The sequence below is a fragment of the Lissotriton helveticus genome, chromosome 12 (genome assembly GCF_964261635.1).
Source record: "Lissotriton helveticus chromosome 12, aLisHel1.1, whole genome shotgun sequence".
In the NCBI taxonomy this organism is placed as follows: Eukaryota; Metazoa; Chordata; class Amphibia; order Caudata; family Salamandridae; genus Lissotriton; species Lissotriton helveticus.
This window is the reverse complement of record NC_136073.1, coordinates 51,760,297-51,773,723: the sequence shown is the minus strand read 5'-3', so window position 1 is coordinate 51,773,723 and position 13,427 is coordinate 51,760,297. Positions and strand designations below refer to the sequence as shown.

The 13,427-nt window shown below is 49.3% G+C and overlaps 1 protein-coding gene across 3 annotated transcripts in view; it reads left to right on the top strand.

Moving 5' to 3' along the window:
• Positions 1 to 13,427, top strand: part of LOC144799370 (monocarboxylate transporter 13-like) — a 594,222-nt gene that overhangs the window by 444,290 nt on the left and 136,505 nt on the right. The window lies entirely within an intron of this gene.

Here is a 13,427-nt window from a genome sequence, read left to right as displayed (position 1 = left end):
ACGAAACTATCCTGCAAGAAGTCCAAAACCTTCACGGCCTCACAGGAGGCAGAACAGAGACCCCTCACAAGACACCAGGAGGAGAAATTCTTCCCAGTGACGGTCATACGACTTCAAGGTGGAAGGACGGCGAGAAAGCTGGAGACAACGGGCAACCTCAACCGAGCAACTCAGACCCAGTAAACTCATCCTCTCAAGTGCCAAACCCCCAGCCGGAGGCGACGCAGGGAGGAAACCCCCAGAAGAGGAGCCCGCAGCGGGGAGGGAGACAGCGGAAACCTCCAATGAGGGCAAACCGAAAACCTCAACAGAAGGGGGAACCAAGACTGCCGAGACCATTCCGGGACCACCAGGAGAACCTCCGCCTGATCCCAACGAATCTTCCGGAGGACCCTCGGAATTAAGGCAAACGGAGGGAAGGCAAACAGCAGACCCCTCGACCAAGGAATCGAGAAAGCATTGGTAGCCCACGCCAACGGAGAGGGAACTATGCTGCAAAACCGAGGAAGAAGGGCGGACTCCCCCGAGGCAAACAGATCCAGCCAAGGAAGGCGGAACCGGAGTACAATCAGGTCGAACAGATCCGGGGATAGACAAAGGGACACCGAGGAGGGGAACACCCTGCTCAAAGAATCCGCAGGCCCATTCTCCTTCCCCGTAAGATAGACCGCCGTCAGAGACAAGAGAGTCGACTCGGCCCAAAGGCCGATCTCCCGGTACAGGAGAAACAGGGCACGACACATGCCCCCCTGGTGATTCACATAAGAACGAACCACCTGATTGTCCGTCTGCACAGAGACCGCCCGACCCCAAAGGAGAGGAGCGAACCAAAGAAGAGCCAACCAAACCGCCCTCAACTCCTTCCAGTTCGATGACTGGAGGGACTCGAAACTGGACCACCGACCCTGGCATCCGTGGACAACACGACCACAGACTGAGGAGGAAGGAGATCGAACCCCCGGGAAAGAGAGAGAGGGGACAACCACCACTGGAGATCCGCCCGAATCCCTGGAGTGACAGGGATCAGAGTCTCGTAGTCCAAGGAGGCAGGATCCCAGTGTGACAGGACATGATGCAACAGGGGGTACAGATGGAGTCTGGACCAAGGAAGGAGATGCAGAGTGGAAGCCATCTCCCCCTGACTCCGCAGCCAGAGACGGGCAGACACCCGGGACTGGGACAGAAGCCAGGAAAGGTGATGAAACAAAGTCAACTGGCGCTCCTGCGAGAGAAAAACCATGTCCAAGTCCATGCGGAAGAGAGCCCCCAGGAACTTCAGGGACTGGGAGGGCACCAGGGAGGACTTCCTGTGGTTGATAAGGAACCCAAAGGAACCGAGCAGAAGACACACTTGGTCCACATCCTACAGAGCCTGTGAAAAAGAAGGAGAAACAATCAACCAGTCATCCAGGTATGGAAAAACCAGAAGACCCCTGGAATGAAGGATACCCACCAGAGGGGCCAAAAGCTTGGTGAACACTCTGGGCGCCGAGGAAAGGCCGAAAGGGAGCACCCGGAACTGATAGTGAAGGGCCCCCACATCATATCGGAGAAAACGCTGGTCTTCCGGATGTACAGGAACGTGCAGATACGCATCCATGAGATCCAGGGACACCAGGAAACCCCCCGGCAGGATCAGAGGCAGGATGGACTGGAGCGTCACCATCTTGAACGGACGGTGGACAACGAAGCGATTGACCCGCTTCAGATCCAAAACAGGACGAAGATCCGAAGTGTCTTTCTTTGAGACCAGAAAGAGGATTGAATAGCAACCCCTGCCCCTCTCCAGAGGAGGAACCTGCACAATAGCCCTCTTCTCCAACAGGAGTCGCACGCCTGCCAACAAAGCATCTCTGCGCAGAGGATGACGCGGCAGGGGAGTCTGAACAAAACCCGGAGGAGGAGGAGAGGAAAACTCGATCCGGCAACCTTCCGAAATAGTCTGAACTGCCCAGGCATCCGGAACCGACAACCACTGGGCGCGGAAGGACTGGAGGCGACCACCAACTGGCAAGGGCAGACAGTCATTGAGAAGAGGAGGAAGCAGAGGCGGCAACACCGGCAGCGGCCCGGGGCTTGGCACTTCCAGGGGCCCCCCGGCCATGACCCCTGCCACGAAAGGGCTGAGAAGCGCCACGAGCAGGATGCCCAAAAGCGCGACGGTAACCAAATCCACGACCCCGAGAAGGAGGGCGGACCGGAGCCACCAGCTTGCGGTTCTCAGCAGACTGCTTGACCATACCCTCCAGCTGAGGACCGAACACCTTCGAACCCGTAAAGGGCAACTTACGGAGGACCGACTTCTGCGAAGAGTCCGCCTTCCAGGAACGCATCCAAATATGACGACGGGCAGCGATGGAAGCACCAGAAGCACCAGAAGCAGCCGCCGCCACCCCCAAATTGTCAAAGGAAATATCCGACAGGTACCTAACCTGTTGCTCCATCAAAGACAAAAGAGGCGTGGCATCCTCGCCGTCCTGCAGTAGAACCGACAGGGACTGGAAATCCTTAAGGAGCGACTGAACCATATAGTTGGAATAGGCAGTCGCACGGATGGAAAAATTGGAAGCAGCATAAGAACGCTTCACAGCACCTTCAATACTCTTATCCACAGCGTCCGCAGGAAGGGCGTCCTCAGAAACGACCAAACCCTGAGAAGAGAGGCCAGCCATCAGATTATCCACCTTCACAGCCTGAGGGAACTCAGCAGAAAAACCCTCCAGAGGGTAACGCCGAGACAGGAAACGAGGAAAAGCAAACTTGTCCACCTCCTGCCATTCGTGGGACAACACCTTGCGAATAGCACTGTGCAAAGGCAAAGAATCCGAAGCAGGCTGGACATATTGCGTGAAGAAGTCATCCTCCAAAACATCAGCGGCAGGAGGAGAGAACCCCAAATTGGACCTAACATGTGCGAACAGTTCAGTGAGCTCAGCACCCTGAACAAAACGTCCACACACACCCTCATCCTCTTCAGGACCCAAATCATCCTCAGGGTCAGCCTGTGGATCCACAGAAACACGAGGTCTCTTGGGAGGAGGACCAGCCGCATCTCTCGCCAGGAAAGCAGCAGCCACAACCTCACCGACAAGGAGGCGCAGGGCATCCAGAGGGGACGCAGAAGATGAAGCCTCAGCATCCATCCGAGCACAAGTCCAAAAACCACACCAACAGGCAAAAACAAGGACAAAAAACCATCCAAGAAGGACCCCATATATACAGGACGAGAACCCGAACACCTGTGGCAGGAAAGGTAATGGGCCGGCATAAAAAAAGCCCAATTAGCAGCCAACACGCCCCCTAATGCACAAACTAACGGAGCGCCATAACACCAGCTCCTGCAAAGCCCCAGCCCGCTAAAGCAGGGCGAAAAAGGACCGGAGGAAACCCAGGGACGGCGGCTGGAGCAGGCCAACCAAAGCCCGGTGAGTGAAATGAAAAAAAACGGCCGCTAACGCGAGCCGCGTGCAAAGCAACAGCCCCAAACACAAGAGGCATCGCGGGGGGATCGGCAGCGCGAGAAAAAAGGCGGCCGCTTAAGCACGCTGCTGCATCTACAAACACAACCGCAGGGAACTCACCCGGTATAACGGCAGCCCCGAACAGCACAGCCAGGAACGCGGTCTCAGGATCAAAGAAAAAAAAGAACAGGATGTTGATTAGATGCACTTCCCCCTTTATAGTCACATGATGGTGACGTCATCATAGGGGGAAGTGCAAACAGCTCAGCTAGGTAGGGGTTTCTGTAGAGCAGACTAGCTGCTCACTTGTCAGGAATGGGACGGGGGGACAGGACGAGGAGGTAATGTATTAAGCCTTGCGACTGCAAAACATTGTAGCGCCATGAAGACACACATGGCTCACTATACAGCACCAAAATAAAAACAAAAGAAACCCAAGATAAAGCTGGAGTGTTGCTTGGGCAATTGTCTGCAGCCCAGGCGAGGTGCACAGACTTCGCCAGGTAGGTTTGGCGAGACCCTGGAAGACAAACACAGTAAGAAACCCCCGCGAGGTCCGTGTTGTTACTGCCGCTTGCAAAACCGTGAACAGAGCAGGAGAAACTGCGTTTAGAGCTTAACACAAACCAGAATCAAGTTTACCAGGATGTTTAAAAAACACCTGTTCCTACCTATAAAACCTCTGCATTTCTCACATGCAAATCCAGATGTAATAAGTGAGCGTTTTAATGATAACAAGCACACCATTTCGACATTTGTGACTGCTTTTTCTGATGTATATATGCCGTTTGAGCAGTCATAAAAAAATTTCCAACTCCTGAAAGTGTATTCTGAATGGATACCGATCAGTTTCTTGAAGGGGTAGGTTGTAGGCATCCCTGCCAACTGCTAAATCCAGTCGCGGCTGGTGCAGGTAAGAGCGGTGGGGCCGGCGGGCTGGGGTGGGCAGAGTCCACAGATGACAGAATAGGGAAAATAAAAAAAATTAAAACAACACTTACCTTGTGCCTATTTGGGGATGCGTTGAGCACAAGGTAAGTAGTTTTATTTTTTTATTTTCCCTATTCCATCGTCTGTAAACTTCCCTCCCTGCTGCGCCCCCGCCCGTCCTTACCGCTCTTACCTGCACCGGCCATTCCTGACTGAATCGGTATCTTATGTATCAAGGTTAGTGACTGAAATCCAGGCAAAAAGCATTGCTATTTCACCTCCCATTCACAGGAGGTTGTTTGCATTTACAAGAGAAACGGGTCCCTTTGTGACCGCTTACCCTTTGTGAATGCAAAAAAAAGTTTGTTGAAGAGTAGGCAGTGGGTCCACTGCTGACTCTTAAAAAAGCAAATAAAAAAATACTTTCCTTTTTGAGAGCAGCCTTTTTCTTTAAGGAAAGCGGGCTGCATTAAAAAAAGTTAACTTTATTTAAGGTCAGCCACAGGCTTCCTGGTCGGCTTGCCCCAGTAAGGCTTCCATGCCTGTGATGGTCTCCAATTGCAGAGTCGCTATTTGCATCCTTCCTCCTTAATTCTCAGGTGGCAGGTGTGATTGTGACCTACCACATTTCTGATTTTTAGGAACCAACTTAACTGCCACGTTTTCCAGGTCCATGCCTGAGCAGTTAGCCCGGTTCTGCTTTTTTTCGTAGAATTCTAGGACTTGTCATATTATTTATTCTAGAATAAAACCAAGAAAGGATGTCCCAGATATCTAAGAAAAAAAACAGCACTGGACTAACTAGTCACACATGGACCTGGAAAATTTGGCAGCTATGATCCGACCTTTTAGAGCACAGGTAGGTTCCTAAAACTCTTTACAGGTAGCAAAAATACTTGTTGCTCTTTGTGACCTTATATCCATATGGCTAGAATGCCACACTGGTGGACACATAAGTAACGTAATATACTTCTCTCACTCAACACGCCCAATAAATACACATTGCTGAGCCAAAATATTACTTTAGGTTGGGGGAAAATGATTATATATCCAGACAACAGGTACAATGTGGAGGGTATTAAATAACGTATGGCCGCATATGTGTATAACATGTCTAATGAGGAAGTGTAAGCAGGTGGTTCTGACACTATGGACCTCCCTGATTTTTGCTTTTTTCAGCACCTAATAATTGAGCTTTTACTGTGGAGAAGCCTCATAAGTTGGGATTCACCCACAGTGAACTCATAACGAAGGAGACTGCATGGGGATTTTACTGGTGTCCCCCTGGCTTGACCAGGCCACTGCGCAGCAGTTGGAGTAAGGGACACCGGGCTGGTTACATGCAGACACGTGTAGGGGCTGTGCAGGGGAGATTCCTAGAGTGTGCAGCCAAGGAACAGGTGCAGATAGACTGGTAAGGCAGGACTTAAGCAGAATGGGGTGGTGACATGAAATAGGCTTTATACACTGGGAAGAAACATGCCAGGGAAAGTCAGTGTGTTTTACTGTTTTTCACTTGCTTAATCCCCTACGGGGATGTGGAGCCCATGGGCTAAAGTAACTTTCAAAAGGCCTACCGATTGCAGACACACCCTAAAGTCCACTGCAATGTATGTGAAAAGAAGTATTCTGTAGAGTGCAAAGTCATATTTGTACTGCTTTTGGGTCATCCAGGACCGTCATAATTCTCTGAGCCAGCCATAACCAGAACCTGGCTGAGCGCTGACCTCAGCAGGCTGAATTGATAACCTGAGTTTGTTCGTTTGAGCCCTTGGCAGCAGATGACATCCTTGGAGTGCACGAAGATGATGCTCGATGGGGCATCCCGCCCCTCTTGCTCACGCCTGTGAGGAGTTGGTCCCCAGTTGTCATCCAATTGAACGCCCTCATGATAGAAACAGGTCTAAGAGCTCTAAATGGTCGCACCATCTCCGATGCTCAGGGGGCAAATACATATACCAGAGTATCGCATGAAAGTAGAATTGATTATATAATGGTGGACAGGAGAGCATGGAAGCTAGTGGTGGGCATGGTTATTATACCGTCAGTGGAGAGTGACCATAACCCCCTATCCCTCACTTTAATGGATGTGTGGCAGAGAAATGAGCATACTCCGTCAGATAGTGCGAGGTTATTAACTAAGAGAGTTGTACCATCTAACTGCAATAGATTCCTCAAGTGGCCCAAGTTTAGCATAGATGAAACTAGATTAAGTGCACTGGATGGAATCCTTAGTGAGCAGTCCTTAAGGCTTTCAGCAGCATGTAATGGTGCGGCTGGGCCTGCGGAGGCAGATACCATTTATAATGATACTATAGATCAGATTGGCAAACTCTTCGTAGTTCCAGGAAAGAAGAGCTCGATAACTGCCAAGCCAGTGCAGAAATGGTTTGACAGTAATTGTAGAATGAGGAAAAACAACTTGATTCTTGCTATTAAATCTAGCAATCCAGTTGCTGTTCGGTTGGCCAGACTGCACTATAAACATGCCATGATAACAGCTAAAAGGGAGTGGGAAGAATCTCACTGGGAAAGCCTCAGAGCTTCAAGTAAAACCAAGAACGGTGAGCTATTTTGGGCCCTAGTTAGAAGATCGAACAGCTGTGACCCGGACCAAATCCCCAACCATATTACAGATACCGAATGGTTTGAGCACTTCAGTAAACTCTATGGGGGCGTTGAACTGCCCGGAGCTCCAGGGCATTTGCGCTGTGCCCTGGCTATTGGTTCCGGAGGGGTTCCCCTAATTAGAGTTGATAAGAAAGAGGTGCTGGTGGCAATAGCTAAGATAGTACCCCCTAAAGCCCCAGGGCAGGGTGGTGTACCGGGCGAGCTTTTTAAAGCCAATCCTGAAGGCTGGGCCTCTTATTTTGTAAGCCTTACGAATGCTCTGTTGGAGGGTTCACTTGTCCCGAATTCATTGAAGGCGGCTGAAGTGATCCCTATCTACAAGAAGGGCCCCAGGGAGGACCCTGCCAACTACCGTCCAATTAGTCTTATAGATGCGGGGCAGAAGTTGGTTGGCAGGGTACTCTTGGAGGGGATTCTTTCCTGGGCTGATGAGAACAACATCATCTCACCCTATCAGGCGGACTTTAGGGCCTGCACAGGCACGATAGACCAGGCTTTTAGGCTGGTACTCCTACACTGGAAGGTGGTTACCATTGGCAAAGGCAGTCTTTATTCGTCTTTTATTGATTTAAAGACCGCCTTTGACCTGGTCCCCCGTGACCGCCTATGGCTGATCCCCGAGGAGATGGGGATTCCTTTACCCATTGTGAATCTTCTGGCACGCATGCATGACGGCACTTACGCCCATTTTAGATGGGGATCACAGGAGCAAAAAACTGACAAAATCCCTGTGAACCGAGGGGTACGCCAGGGCTGCGTACTAGCCCCAACACTCTTCACGTTATTCGTGAACGGCGTAGTCTCTTTCCTGCTCGAAATCAATGCTGATGCCCCGGTTTTGGCAGGCGATAAAATGCCCGCACTTCTCTTTGCGGACGATACACTGTTGGTATCAAAAACTCCCGCAGGGTTGCAGAAGCTATTGGACTGTTTCTGCCTGTTTTGTAAGCTTAGGGGCCTTGTAATAAATACTTCAAAAACCAAGCTCCTCTATTTTAACCCAAGTAGGTCGTCAAGATCCACCCTTTCCCTGGATGGGGTGCCATTGGAATGTGTAAAAGAATTCGACTACTTGGGAATTAGAATTTCGGATAAAATGAAATGGCAGCCACACATAAATAAAATGTTTTACACAAACACAAGGGAACCCAAAAGGTATGCCATAGGGACCTTGGGCAGTAACATATTCTATAAGACAGTTGTCCCTATTATTGGAAACAATGTTCTGTAAAAACAATGATCATACACTTGATAAGTGAAATGACTTTTGTCCAGCCGGACAAGAAATTTATTTTCAATTGATTAGAAGAATACTTTGAAAAAATGGGAGAACCATTTAGTGTCAAGCGGGCACAGCCGTGACCCTTACAATACAAGACAAGACAACAAAGAACTGGTGGCCAAGAGGGCAAAGCAAAAGTTGCATCTGTATACTTTTAGTCAGTTGTTACAGATTTTAAATTATATTACATCACACCAATGCAATTATTAATATTTCAGTCATATATTGCATTTGGGGGTTCAAAAGGTTGACGACGTTTCGATGCCGTATTCAAATCTAAGGCATCATCATCAGGACTAGGAGTGACAATTGTTGTCTTAACCATTAGTTACACTATGCCTTTAGTCACAGTACTATACAAAAGACAGTTACATACGTAATTGGAGAAAAAAGGAAGAAGAAAAAGGATATATATCAGTTTTAGGCATGTTCTTACGAAATTTCATAAACATTGTGAAATAACATGAATATTGTGAAGTGGAGAAAAGGTGAAAACCGGCGAGTGAGCTTTAAAAACGATAATATCAGGCCCCACGGGTTCGAGAGGACCGTGAAGAGTGATGGTAAAAGTGAAATTACTGCAAGTTTGGTTTCATTCACTAGCCGAAAAGTACGGGCGTGTGTCAGTCTATACGTGATGGTGAACAAGTATTTCAGATTTTTTCAGGCATATTGTGCAGATTGACCCTAGACTTAATTCGTGAGGGTAGACCTCCGTATTGTGGGCTATTTGCGGCATGCAGACTATAAAAATCGGCGGCTGGTGAAGGGCATGCTCGAAGTGATTGTAGAACCTACGTGTATTGGTTCTTCGGGGGCACTAAGTGACATGCGAAGTCTCGAAGGGCGATTGTTGTATCTAGAAGGAAAAGATTTTTGGGCAACAATTTAGTCTCAGTGGGCGTTTCAATCGAGGCGTGAAGGTGGAAATAAATCCTTCTATTTACCATAACGGGGTTAGATCAGCAGGATGGACAATTGTCCGTGCAGGTAGGGAAAGAGCGCAGTGGCTCGGATAGAGGGCGGCTCAATGGCTGTATCTGGGGGGGGTGGGGGAAACGGGAGGAATAAATGGATGTACAACTGAGTTAGTTGAATTAGCGTTTTGAGATGAACGATCTCGTAAGCAATGCCTAGGGAGGCAGGGAATAAGACTTACTTGTGCACCTCTAGGAGCTGGAAGCAGTGGCGACGAATGGATGAGTTACTACGCGGCAATGGTTGCTGATAAGCCTCGTGGTTTGTGGAAATAGTGAAGGGACTCCACAGGGTGAAACATGTTCCAAATTACTGGCGAACATGGCGGCCATTTTACAGTGGTTTAGTTTGTGGTGCAAGTGGCGCGGGTGATTAAAACGGAATACAATATACAGATCACAGATTAAAGCGTTATTGGTGGGCATCACAGTAGAGAAGTCCAGTCTTCTTGGCGATTCAGACCGTTTCTAATACTGTCACATTTCAAAATCCAACGGAGTTCCTCTTTGTTAAGCAAATGTGCTATGACTGCCCCTCTAGGGGGTGGTTTAATAATTGTAACCATTGTCCAGATGAGGTCTTTTTCACTGTGGCCCATTCTGGCAAAATGCTCCACAAGGGGTGCGTTTGGTGTTTGACATCTGATCCTGCTGCGATGTTGTCCTATTCTCAGTTTCACCTTTTGGCTTGTTTGTCCTATATAGATAAGCATGCAAGGACATAAGATAGCGTAGACCAAGTTGGCAGAATTACAATTTGAAAAATATTTACGAGCATACTTCAAGGTACTGTATTCAAAATATTGGCCTTCAATTGTCGAGTCACAGCAGACACAAGTACCACATTTTTTATGTCCCGTAAGAGGTGGAAGGTCCCATGCATCATTTATAGTAGTTTTCAAAGGTTGTTGGGGAAGAGCTGCCCTTACCAAATGATCTTTAATGTTTTTTGCCCTTTTAAAGGCGAACATTGGACGCTCTATTGTCAGTAGGCCGGCATTCACGACCGGCCAGTGTTTTAGCACACTTTTTCTGATGGAATTAGACACTGGTGAGAATGTGGTGACACAAATTAGTCTTTCTTGGTCTGTTTTCTGTCTGGGCTCTAGAAGGGTTTCTCTTGGACAGTACCATGCCCTTTTCAAGGATCGACGCACTAATTTACACGGGTAGCCCCTTTCTCTAAGTTTGTTGCTGAGGACCTTGGCCTCAGTGAAATAATCCTCCTTAAAGTAGCATTTACGTCTAATACGCAAAAACTGGGAAAATGGGAGGGAGTCCCGTAGTGCTCGTGGGTGATTACTGGTGTATTCTAGCAGAGTATTGCGCTCCGTAGGTTTGCGATGTAATGAGGTGGTAAGGCGTCCCTCTGTATGTTTAATTTCTAAGTCCAAAAATGGAATGGACTCTTTGCTGGAGGACATAGTATATTTAAGACCTCCACTGTTGTTGTTCAGCCAATGTTGGAAACTAGTGAGGTTGTCCGAGAATTCGTTCCAAACTAGAAAGATGTCGTCGATGGAAAAGGTACATCGACGACATCTTTCTAGTTCTTTGTTGTCTTGTCTTGTATTGTAAGGGTCACGGCTGTGCCCGCTTGACACTAAATGGTTCTCCCATATTTTCAAAGTATTCTTCTAATCAATTGAAAATAAATTTCTTGTCCGGCTGGACAAAAGTCATTTCACTTATCAAGTGTATGATCATTGTTTTTACAGACCATTGTTTCCAATAATAGGGACCACTGTTTTATAGAACACATAGATAAAATGGCATTAAGCCACAAAAGGGTAGTTGGAGTATTAGGAAGGGAGCATCCACCTCCAAGCCCATTGCTCCTGCTCTGGATATCTACGCAGCGAAAGCTGTAGGCTGCGCCCTTTACGGCGCAGAGCTTTGGGGCTTTGACTGTGTTGATGCTCTAGTCACTGCAGAGAATACGTTTTTTAAGGAGCTGGTGTCGCTCCCGAGGGGTACTCCCACCAAACCACTCTTGAGTGATCTGGGTCGCCGCTCTATTAAGGATTAAGCCACTTTACGCCCTCTTCTATATTGGGCCCGGCTATGGCGGACCCCGGAGCTCTTAAGGTATATAGATGGTCTAAGAGAAGTCATGAACCTTTATGGTGCCCACAAAATGAGTTGGATTATAAATATAAAGAAGCTCCTGCTCGCAACGGGCCTGCCAACTGATTGGGAGCCTGGGGTATCGTTATCCAAGGCTGAAACCAAGCGAGCCTACTGGTCATGGGTTGATGATCAAGAACAGAGGGACCCAAACCTAGGTAGGCTGACTGAGGAGTTTCGACAGCATAAATTAAAGCCTCGTCTGGAGTCCTACCTAGATTTTATTAAGAAACCAAGAGATAGACCCCTTTTCATCCAGTTTAGGTTGGGAACACTCCCCCTTCGTGATTATACTAGTAAGTGGAAGCCCCTGCACCAAACCTCTCCTGACTGCCCTTTCTGTGAAGGTGTCATTGAAAATATCCCTCATGTCTTTTTTGTATGCCCAGCCTACGCTAAACCTAGACAGATATGGCTTAAACCTGTGTGCCTGTTGCTTGGAACCAGGGACCACTCTGCTGCACTCAGAATACTTAAGGCTGATGCTAGCACAACCTTAGTGTGTGGGGTGGCCAAATTTCTTAGTTGGGCCTGGTTGATTAGGCTGAAGGCTATTAGATGATTTAAGTTTTAGCTGAATCTTTTATATTTACAAATTTACACAAACCTGCTAAAGTTTAATATATTTTTAAATTATTTATTGTAACATAAATGATTTTTATTATAATCTTTTTAAAAATGTATTGCTAATGAATTGTGATTTTATATTTTTATGTGCTTTTATGATATTCTGTATATCGAAATAAAGCTTTGATGATGATGAGGATAACCTTTCTTTCCCAAGCTAAGGCCTCCTCTCCACGAAGAGAAGATGGGTGGGGCTACAGACTCATCCATCAGCAGCTATCACTGGGTGCCAGGCACCATGCTGTACCAAGGAGGGAAGGCAGCGAGGGGGAAAGTGCTTTTTCAGAAACCATGTAGCCAGAGACCCTGGACGACGCCATTTTGAACAAACCCAGAGGCTGGACAAGAAGGAGGGTGCAGGGAAGTAATGTGTTGCTGTTGGATAGGCCAAACAGTGACTTCCTGCTAGCCCCCTACTCAACTTTTAAAAAGTGCTTCCACAGGAAGGGAATCTCTCTCTAGGGTGTGGTCTGCTGAGGCGGCAGGTGCTGGAGCCTGGCAATGGGCGGTTGGAAGGAGAGACCCCCTGATTGCCCCCCAGGGTCCTAACAGCGCCAGAAGAAGAGCCCAGGACTGGTGCACAGAAGCAGGGGCCTCTGCGCAGGAAGAAGAGTGGCCCAGGAAGAGAGCCAGGCAAAAGGCTGGTGCAGGGAGCCAGTGAAGACTGCTCCCTGCAGAATGCACCCTCTTGGAGACCCGGAGGGTGAAGGAGAGTGCTCCCAGTGGCAGGGGGCACCACCAGGAGCAAGAAGATGTGAAAATGGGGCAGATCGGACCCCCAGGGGCTGAGATATGGCACCCGGAAGGTAGGTGACCTTTGACCCCTAAGCAGTCCGTCGACGAAGCGCAGTGGGACTCCGCCGCCGGTCTCAGAGATGCCCCCAGGGTGGGTCAGGTCCCAGGGGCTGCCCCGAAAGAGAAGTCAAGCCGGGGAGGGGCGCTGTCGTGCCCCCTTGAAGGTGGCCAAAGGGGGGCCTGGGAACCCATCCCCGGGCGCCGAACCAAAGTCGGGAAGCGCCATTGCACTCCCCATGAACATATCGCCCACAGGGGTTGCCAGGAGCCCACCCTGGCCCCCGCCGACAAAGAGCCGCAGGGGAGCGCCGTCGCGCTCCCTGTTACGAGGAGGAGGGGCCGGGACCCCATCCTCGGGCCCCGAAGTGGCAGAATGGAGGTGAGCGACGGCGCTCCCCTCCATTCCCCTACTCTGGGGGCCTGGGACCCCATCCCTAGGTACCGAAGAATCAGAGGAAGCCGGGGGAGTGCAGCTGCACTCCCCTGAAGGTCTGGCAAGATCTCCGCGCGGGCAGACCAGCCTGAAGGCGTCGGATCCCGCGGCCGCACCCGGGGGTGCGTGCTGAGCGGGGAACCGGCAGGAGCAGCCAGGGGTGG